Raw genomic sequence first — 10,060 nt, forward strand, 5'->3', positions numbered from 1 at the left:
CCTCTCTGTGGCTGCCCGGCTGCATTCCCCCGGCTCCCTTTTCTTCACTGGCGAGGGCGTAGGTGAGTCTCCCCTTTGAAGGCGTAGAGGTGGACGGCTTTGGGTGCAGGTCGCAGCCTCTGTGGCCTCTTCCTCCCCAGATGCCTGCCCAAGTCAAAGTGGGGCTTTGGTGCTGCCCCGGCGTCCTCTTGATGTGTTCATGGTCCCTCTTGCTTCACTGCTGTCCCTGGTTCCGGGTGATGATACGGGCAGATCTCTCCCTTGCCCCTCAGATCAGGTGGGGAGCCGGGGGTTCTCCTGTCATGAGCCACGTGGGGCTCACTTGGTGGTTGAGGATCTGAGGATCGGACAGAGTGAGGCTCTGCTCCCGCTGCCCTGCTGTGAGGGCTGGGGCGGGAGGTGCGCTGGTTTGCTCTGGCTGCCTCGCTGCTTGATGGAAGACACCCATGGATTGGCTCATGGCTCTGTAAGTCAGAGTTGGGCGGCTGTGGCTGGTTCTCTGCTCTGGGTCCCACAAGGCTGATAGCAGGGTGAGGGCCTTCCAAGGGCATCCAGGGCCTTGGCAGAATTCAGCTCTCTGGGGGGCGAAAAACGGGGGTCCAGTTTCCTTGCTGGCCTTCACCTGGGGCCTCTCTGGGCAACATAGGGCTGTCGGCGTTCCTACTCGCGTGGCACCTCCCCCTCAAACCCCAAAGCACATCAAATGCTCCCTGTGCCTCCAATCCCGCTGACTTCCTCTTGTCCTCAGCCAGAGCGAACTCTGCCTTAAATGCTCAGTGCTCAGGCCAGGCCCACCTGGGTGACCTCTGTTTTTTGAGGTCAGATGACCTTCAATGAGATTCTAGTTACATCTGCAAAATCCCTGACAGAAATAGCTAGGTTAGCGTTTGATTGGATGACGAGGGGAGGGAAACCTTGGGGGCAGGAGGGAGTCCGCCTGACTGTGATGGCCGGAGGACCCAGAATAGCCCTGAATAGCCTCCCACACCCATGGAAGGTCCCCAGGGGAGGGAGGGAGGCTCCCAGGGAGCAGGGCAAATGGGAATAAAGCTACCAGCCTCTTACTCTCAGCAGAGCCGGTGGCAGCCAAAGAAAGGCCTCAGGGAGCCAGGTACATTTGAGATCACAGGTTGAAGAATCTCTCCCACCCGGCCGGCGTGGCTCCGTGGTTGAGCGTCAACCTATGAACCAGGAGGTCACAGTTGGATTCCCAGTCAGGGCATATGACTGGGTTGCGGACTCGATCCCCAGTGTGGGGCGTGCAGGACGCAGCTGATCAATGATTCTCTCTCATCATTGATGTTTCTACCTCTCTCTCCCTCTCCCTTCCTTTCTGAAATCAATACAAATATGTTTGTTTGTTTTTTAAAAAAAATCTCTCCCAAGCTCCCCAGCAACGACCATTCTTTCTTTCTTCCCTTCCATGGCCTCCCAAGACCAAGTAGGAGCTCTTGCCAGCACATACAGAGAAAACTGTGGCTACTTCTTAATAAGCTACATGTGGAAAGATCAGTATTTTATATTTACTACATTTATTTATTAAAACAAGGAATTGTCCACTTGTAATCCCAAGTGGCATCTTGCAAGCAGTTCTTGCTCAGGGATCCTCAAAGGTCCTTGAGAAACGCATTTGAAGTAACTGCGTGAGCAGAACAGAACAGGACCCACCCCCAGAAACAAGCCTGGCAGCCGTCGGGGCAGTTCCCACCTCGGGCACCGTGGAGATCACTGTCGGAGGCCCAAGTCTGCCCCCCTTTTCTAATCTGAGTGCATTGATCAGCTCAAGGAAGGAAGGAAGGTAGGTCTGGGGTCTCCCCCTCTCTGTGGGTTGCTTGAGGCAGGGCCAGGGTCTCATCTAACCTGAGGCTGGACGTCCATTTCCCCAGACAGTGGTTCTGTTCAGGAATGCGCACTCCCCTCTCTCAACCATGATCCCAGCACCCACTGGGCACTGTCTGGGGCCTGCAGAGGGACTGGCTCTCTTGGCAAGTGTGTCCTCCCAGCACAACGTAAGGGGTGGGGGAGGGGTCAGCGCCCCGGAGCAGTGCATTTGGGGAATTGTAGTTTTCAACGAGCTCCTTTGTTTCAGAGAAGCAGGCAGTCAGGGCGCAGACCTTCCTGGCGCTTCCCTTTCAGCACAGGTGGTGCACTCAGCGCGGAGTCAGTTCACAAACACACACACACACACACACACACACACACACACACACACACACACACACACACACCAGCCAGCATGCATGGTCTTCTCGCCGCTCAGTTGAGGCTTCTTTCTATTCGGATTCAGAATTACAACCTTTTGAAAAAGAAGGAACCCCAAGGGGCTCTTTTCCTTCAGGACATTGAAATGCATTAAACTAGGAATTCATATAGTTTAAGAGTCAACCCACGGATGAACGGGATAGCATAGCGATGCCGGGTGGGGCAAAAGGAGGTTTACAGTTGTTTGTATGGAAAACAATACAGTACTTGGTCATAATGCAAGAATGCACCCTTGCCCCACCCTGTATGTAAAGTAGACTGGGGATAGATTAAAACGGCTTCCACATGAAAACAATAAGGGTATATTATATTGTGAAAGTTGGCCATTTGGAAGGAATACCAAGTTAGACCCCCATTTTTTTTTTTTTTTACCAAATCCCCCCAATACTAAAAATTCCACTCTCCCCTGTCCACTCTAGTCAATACAGTAAAAAGGCCAACAACAAAATAAACTTAGCAGCCCTGTGGCAGACAAAGGGTCAAAATCTGCACTATGCAAGGAGGTCTGCACAGCAGGGGAAAGCCAGCAAGGGATGTGAACTCAGGGGTCAGGTCAAAGGAACCGTCAGTCACAACCAGGAGAACTAACACCTGTCCCTGTGTTCACTGCAGCTCTGCTGTGAAGGCCAAAACACTCCCCCAAACCCCCGAAATGTTTAGCAATTGCAGTGCAGTTGAATAAATTACAGTCTAGCTGTGTGATGGGATGTTGGGCGACCATTATAGTTGCGCTTTAAAGGATGTCTACTAAGACAGGATCAAAGGTGAAGTTTCATGGAAAACTCAACAAGCGTATGGCCATGCCCCACACTCATGCCTGCGTGTGCTCCGCCCACACAAGAGCCTGCTAACAATGGGTCTCTGGCGTGATGCAATTATGTGGGATTTTTATTTGCTCCTGCATTTTCTTTTACATTTTATGCCTCTGTTTTCCAAGTTTCTATAATGAGCTCTTTGCAAGCAAGTTAGATACATTATTTTAATAAATCCGTAGCTGTTAAATTGGTGCATAAAAATCCGAAAACACTACGGGAACCAGTAGGTACAGGCATATTTATGAGTAGAAGATCACAATATCGTTGAGAGGTAACTTCTCTGTAATCTCTCTCTATATATAATCTATTAATAAATCTATAAGCCTAATGCATCTTAATTAAAACACTAAGGATTTCACTCTCCACATTTGGCAAAAGGGCCTGAAAGTCACCTGGGAAAAAGTAAATATGCAAAAATAGGACAGAATAGGAATAAAAGGAGAGTGATCTTCGAGCCGATCTTAAAATGTATCATGAAGCTACAGTAATCAAAATGTTTGGCTTCAGAATGGAGCCCCCCAAATACACCAAACCCCCAAGGGAATTTTAGTAAACGTTAAAAGAAGCACTTGAAATTAAATCTTGGGGAGGGAAGGATAAATTATTTACTAAATGGGACAACTGACCAGCCATTTAAATTTAAAGAACAAATTATAAAGCTAGGTCCCTCCCTTCCTTCCTTCCTTCCTTCCTTCCTTCCTTCCTTCCTTCCTTCCTTCCTTCCTTCCTTCCTTCCTTCCTTCCTTCCTTCCCTCAAATAACTTCTAGGTAGATCAGAGGGTCACCTTTTAAACCCTGAACTAGGATGGGGCCACTTCCTGGTTTGGCGCCCATTGCAGTGAGAAGGGCGCCCCCACGTGGTGCCTGGGAAGCCTTGCGGGAGTGGCCCTGCTCCTGTCTGTGAAGTGATGCCCCACCCTCCAGGCCCCAGGATGCCCTGATCCCCTCTCTGTGCTCCAGGCTTCTTCCTGTTCAGAGCCTGCCCTGTTGGCCCCCTGCTTGCCTCTTTGACCGACATACCGACCTACCACCTACCGACAGCTCTCCTCCTCCTCCTCATTCGCTCAGCTGTCCCCTCCTCAGAGGGACATTCTCCCTCCCCCTCCCCCCTCCCCCTCCCCCCTCCCCCTCCCCTTCCCCCTTCCTCCCTCCCCCTCCCCTTTCCTCCCTCCCCCTTCCCCCTTCCTCTTTCACATCTTCCTCCCTTCCTTCCTTCCTTCCTTCCTTCCTTCCTTCCTTCCTTCCTTCCTTCCTTCCTTCCTTCCTTCCTTTTAGAGAGATAGGAAGGGAGAGGGAGAGAGAGAAAGAGAGAGGAACATTGATTTGTTATTCATGCATTCATTCATTGTTTCTTGTATGTGCCCTGACAGGGAATCAACCTGCAACCTTGGTCTATCAGGATGATGCTCTAACCAACTGAGCTCCCCGTCCAGGGCATTTCCTGTTTTCTTTTTTCCACAGCTCTTGCCACCCTCTGAAATCATTAATTTCGTGGAGGCCCATCGTCCATCCCCATGTGGGGGTTCGAGCTCTGCGAGGAGAGCTGTCCTGCCTGTCTTGTTCCCCACAGTCACCCCTGCGCCTGTGAACAGTGCCCAGAACAGAGAGGGTGCTCAGTAAACACCCATCTTACTCAGTGACTTTAAACCCGAAAATGAAGCCAGAGAGAAGGATCGGTCCAAGCCACCTAGGAACACGATCAACCGTAGAGGGAGGGAGCGAGGGAGGGATCTGAGTGGACACTGATTCCTGCATGAAATAGATAACCGGGGGGGAGGCACAGTGTTTCAGGCACGGGTCACGGCACTGGGGCTGCAGTGGTGAACAGGCAGGCAGGCCCTGCCCTCCTGGAGCTTATATGCTGGAGGGGAGAACAGAGGGAAGCAAGCAAACAAGTGCCCGTCCACCGTGAGGAGTGCAGCCAGAGAGATGGACAGGAGCCGAGGCAGAGGAGAGCGGGGGTCGCAGAAGCCTCTCCGAAGAGGTGACATTTAAGCTGTGACCTGAGTGATGGGGGCACCTTCCTCCGTTAGCTAGCTGGAGGCAGAGGGAAGAGCAGTCCAGAGGGAGAGAAAGCGAGGTCTGAAGAACAGATGGGCGAGAGCTCAGGTGGGGCTGGCGGGAGGAGGGTAAAGGATGAGTCTGGAGAAACAGGCAGCTTCTAGGCCGGGAAGGGCCCCCCAGGTCCTCGCTGAACTGTGACGCGTATTCTAAGAATGATGGAAACACCAGGAGGCCGGAAGCGAGGAAGCCACAGGACCTGGCTTCAGTTTAGAAAGATCACAGTTGAGGCGAGAGTGGAAATGGAAGGCTCAGTTAGAAGGTTATTTGGTGCATTTCTTTTTTAAAAAAACAACAACAGGGCCCAAGACACGGTAAGGAAATAAAATGAACAATAAATCAGGAAAGAGAAAAAAGCTTGTGCTGTTTCACCCAAGGCTGCTTTTCTGAATTGATTTTAAGGTTATACAAAGTGAAATGAAAAACAAAAAAAAAGGTTTAAAAAATGGACAAGGGCTATATAAACAAGCAGTTAAGGGAATTTCTCTCGCCCTCTCTCAGTCTTTCTCACACAAACACACACACACGCCTTCTAAAAAAAAAACCAATGCTGCTTAAGACATTGTCAACCAGCATCTAAAAAGACATTTACCGTTGGTCATAATAAGAGAGAAGCAAATTAAAATAGTAACCAGACCCCACTATTCACTGCTCAGATTGGCCGATGTGAAAAAGGTCTTTCTTTTCTGTGGGGGACTAGAGCTGGGAGAAGGGGCGCTCCGCACAGCTAATGGGAGGGCAGGTGTGTGGGTTGTCAGCGTGACCTCTCTGGACAGCAGTTGAGCCGCATCTGACCCAGCAGTTTCAGGTCCAAGATGTACACTCAGTGCGTCTCCTGCCGTGCCTGCAGCTCTGTTGTGCTGGGGAAAGTCCTCCACAAGACCACCAAGGACCACCCACAGGGGTCTGGTTAAGTAATATCTGGTTTAACTTATTAATGGAACACTCTTTCTTCCTTAGAAAAAGAATGAGTTAAATCTGTATGTACTGCTGTGGAACCCTGCCCAAGGTGTACAGTTACATAAAAAAACAAACAAAACCAAACCAGCAAGGTACAGAGCAATAAAAACATTTTTCTGGAAGGGACTATAGGAAACATATTAACAGGTTGCTTGGAGGAGACTTCTTTTATACCAGCGGTTCTCAACCTGTGGGTCGCGACCCCTTTGGGGGTCGAACGCCCTTTCACAGGGGTCACCTAAGACCATCGGAAAACACATATATAATTACATATTGTTTTTGTGATTAATCACTATGCTTTAATTATGTTCAATTTGTAACAATGGAAATACATCCTGCATATCAGATATTTACATTACGATTCGTAACAGTAGCAAAATTACAGTTATGAAGTAGCAACGAAAATAATTTTATAATTGGGGGTCACCACAACATGAGGGACTGTATTAAAGGGTCGCGGCATTAGGAAGGTTGAGAACCACTGTTTTATACTCTCGGTGGTGTTTGGGTTTTTAAATTACACTTTATAACTTCAACAAAAATATGTTTAAAAAAACACAGGAAACATTAGCTATCATTCCAGGCAGAATAAACAATCATAACCCATGATCATGAAGAATAAGGATGACGAACAATCCCCTGCTTTTGCAGGACCATGTACCGTTTACTGACGGATGCCTTCAGACATGACCTCATTTCATTCTCAGTGGCCACAGCAATCAGCATGTGACTGGTCCGCTGTCGAGGCCTTGTTGGGGGCTCAGAGTGTATGCCAGGGACTCTGCTTGCCTCCTCTGTTTTTCTCTGTTCTGATGGGAGAGATGGAGGATATCTGTGGAAGAGGCAGCCCTTCTGTTTCCCAGCACACGCGGATATGGGCAAGAGCTACAGGTTCCTAATCTTTCTCAGCCGCCGCTCTCGTCCGCAGGGTGACCTTGGGCCAGTCGCTTCCTCTCTGTGCACGCTCTCCAACACCCCTGCAAGCTGTAAATATCTTTGATTGATGCCAAACGTCTTGCTGAGGTAATTGAATTTCAGGGTGGTATGTCGTAACTCATGCCTAAAAGTTGGAAACACAAGTTCATGGACAACGTTGGAAGAATGGGGGTCTCGAGCAGCTCTGTAAATCACCTGCCTGCAAGTGCACTGGCCGTACCCCGGGAATGGCTTCTTGGGGTGAGGTGTGCAGCCACTCGCCTGGCTTTGCTCCGTCTCCAGCTCAGGCTGTGCCCGCTCACCCAGGGCATCTCCGGCGTCCTTCCTCCCAAGTCCACGTGGCTTCCTCGGGGCACCAGCACCAGCCCTGGCACTGCCCTAATCCCAGTCCACTGTGTAGACAGGCACTCATCCATCTCAGGGCGGCGTTCCTCGCGGTGTAGCCTTTGGGCCCATTCCGAATCTGGAATATTGTGTAGACCTGACAAGTGTCTGTGAAACCCACAAATGAATATCTCCCCTTGGCTAATTGGCGTGGCTTGCCCTGCTGTTTAGGACTTTTCACCTCTGAATTGTAGACTTTGGAGTTGAAGACTAACAGAATCTTAGAAGCGTAGGACTATGTAATTCAAGGAAATGATTGAACCTTAGAAATCGAGTGGAACCTGGCTGGCGTGGCTCAGTTGAATGGCAACCTATGAACCAGGAGGTCACAGTTTGATTCGGGTCAGGGGACATGCCCTAGTTGCAGGCTTGATCCCCAGTGTGGGGTGTGCAGGAGGCAGCCGATCAATGATTCTCTCTCATCATTGATGTTCCTATCTCTCTCTCCCTCTCCCTTCCTCTCTGAAATCAATACAAATATTGATACAAAAATATTGATACAAATATTGATACAAATCAATCCAAAAAAGAAATGGAGTGAAGGCAGCGTGAGGGTTATATATGAGCTAAAGAGACAGGGAGCCCGTGTGTGAGTCCTGTTGGGGTCCCACGTGCCCTGGTCAGTGCAGCCCGGTGCGGTCAGGGCCCCCGGCAGAGCCCCCATGACTGTTGAGTGCTTTCCCTCACCAGCTGGCATCCACATATCTATACCCAAGGGGTATTTCCCCCAGGACTTTGGAATGGTGCTGTGTTGTTTTAGGGTAGCGTGGGAATGTCATGGAATTAACACCTCCTTTCCCCAACCCAGCAGTCCTCCACCAACAGCTCTTGGCATTAATATGATGTTGGACCACATGAAATTGCCTCTTTTGTAGGTCAAAAGTGGTTTAATAGTGGCGATTTCATGTGGTTCCATCTAATATAAACCCTGAAGCTCCCTCGTCCTTCCGTTGGGATTATGCAGCTGAGGGAGGTTTGCTCACCTCCCACTGAGATTCTCCACTGGATCGATCCAGTCTGCACGGGGTAGCTGGCTTAAGAGCTCACCCTTTATCACCGCGGTCCCTTTCCCGTGTCACTTCCCACTTTCCTACTGACATTTCCTGGGATCACCTCCCAAGTCGCGTCTGTGCACTTCAGGTTTCGTCTCTGACCACTGAGATACACCTGCCAGGGCAGGTCGGTGCTCCTTTAGAGACATGGCAGTTGAGCCCAGAGAGGAGAGGGGGCCCTGCATGGGTCAGCGTGGGTTCCTCATTTTCGGCCAAGCCCAGGGCAGGTGGTGCCACAGGCACTGGCTGGCTCCTTCCTCACTTGCCTTTAGCAGTTTCATGACAGGATGTGACAGAGTAACAAGCTGGGACTGTCCTCTGCAGCACACACAGAAAGGCACCTGCGTCTTCGTGTGTGTGTGTGTGTGTGTGTGTGTGTGCGCTCGCCCGCACAAATCTGGACCGTCCAATGGGTATTGGCACATGGGAAGGCGGGGCTGTCCAGAGCAATGGCCAAGAGACAGCTGGGCACGGAGTCAGGAGTATGGGCCCTGGTGCCCCATTTGCTGCCAAGACTCTACCCAGGCTGGGGTGCTCGTCCAAATGGCAGGACTCTGAAGTGGAAGCCTTGTCAAAATCCCGGCTCCAGACAGACGGAGGGAGGAGGCAGAGGAGCGTTTTGGACGGGCCTGTGACCCAGCAGAACGCTGGACTCCAGCCTGGGTTGGAAGGACAGCTCCATGCTGACCACCCGGGTTCTGGGTCTAGATGTGAGTCTCCCGAGGAGACAAGCTGGTGCCCTCTCTCTCCCCTCCCACCCAGTTCCAGGTGTGCCAGGTGGGCAGGGGGACCTGTGACAGATGCCGACCTCCTGATAAACTCTTTGTAAAGGAGTCTGCCTTGCTCTCGAGGTGGACCAATGCTGGGAGACCTGGATTCTGGCCCTGGCTATGGCTATCGCGCTGCGTTGGCGGTCAATCCCTAACTCAGAAAGCCCGTTTCCCCCTCTGTTGGGTGGGATTTCTATGGTGTCCCTGAGAGCAACCTGAAGCCACTTTTCAGGAAAGATGGCTTGGGCCGATAGGAACCAAATTCGCCCTGTCAGCCCCTCTCCTACCCCCTCCTCCTTGCTGGGCAAGGGCCAGAGCCAGAATCCAAGTTCTAGGGCCTGTAACAAGCTTGGGTCTGATCTGGGCCGGTGCTGTTGTCTTATGAGACAGCGTTTTTCAAAGTTTCATCTGGAGAGCAACATTTTTTGTGAGCTGTTATTAAGTATTCATCATTAAAAGGGTTCCATGGTGAGCAGGTGAGCATGCCAGTTACAAAAGAAATCTTAGCTCCCTTTTAGGTCAATTAAATTAAAACCAGTGGCAATTTAGGGAGCATTCATCATAGCAAAGCCCACTGCTGGGCATGTGGATCTCGAAGGAGTGAGACGTGAACCTGGCTGCAAGGGGCTCAGTGTCCACGGGGGAGACAGACTGGTATAAGCCCATTATTACCATAAATGTGCTAAGGGTAAGAGCAAAGGTATGCACAGGGCCTGGGGCTGGCAGGGAGGGATGATTAAATCTGGATGGGAGTGGGGGTCAAAGGTCTCACATCAGGTTTTTTTTTTTTAAGTTTGGATAAATTTGCCTGGTGGCAAGA

Source organism: Myotis myotis, unplaced genomic scaffold (genome assembly GCF_014108235.1).
Source record: "Myotis myotis isolate mMyoMyo1 unplaced genomic scaffold, mMyoMyo1.p scaffold_m19_p_19, whole genome shotgun sequence".
In the NCBI taxonomy this organism is placed as follows: domain Eukaryota; kingdom Metazoa; phylum Chordata; class Mammalia; order Chiroptera; family Vespertilionidae; genus Myotis; species Myotis myotis.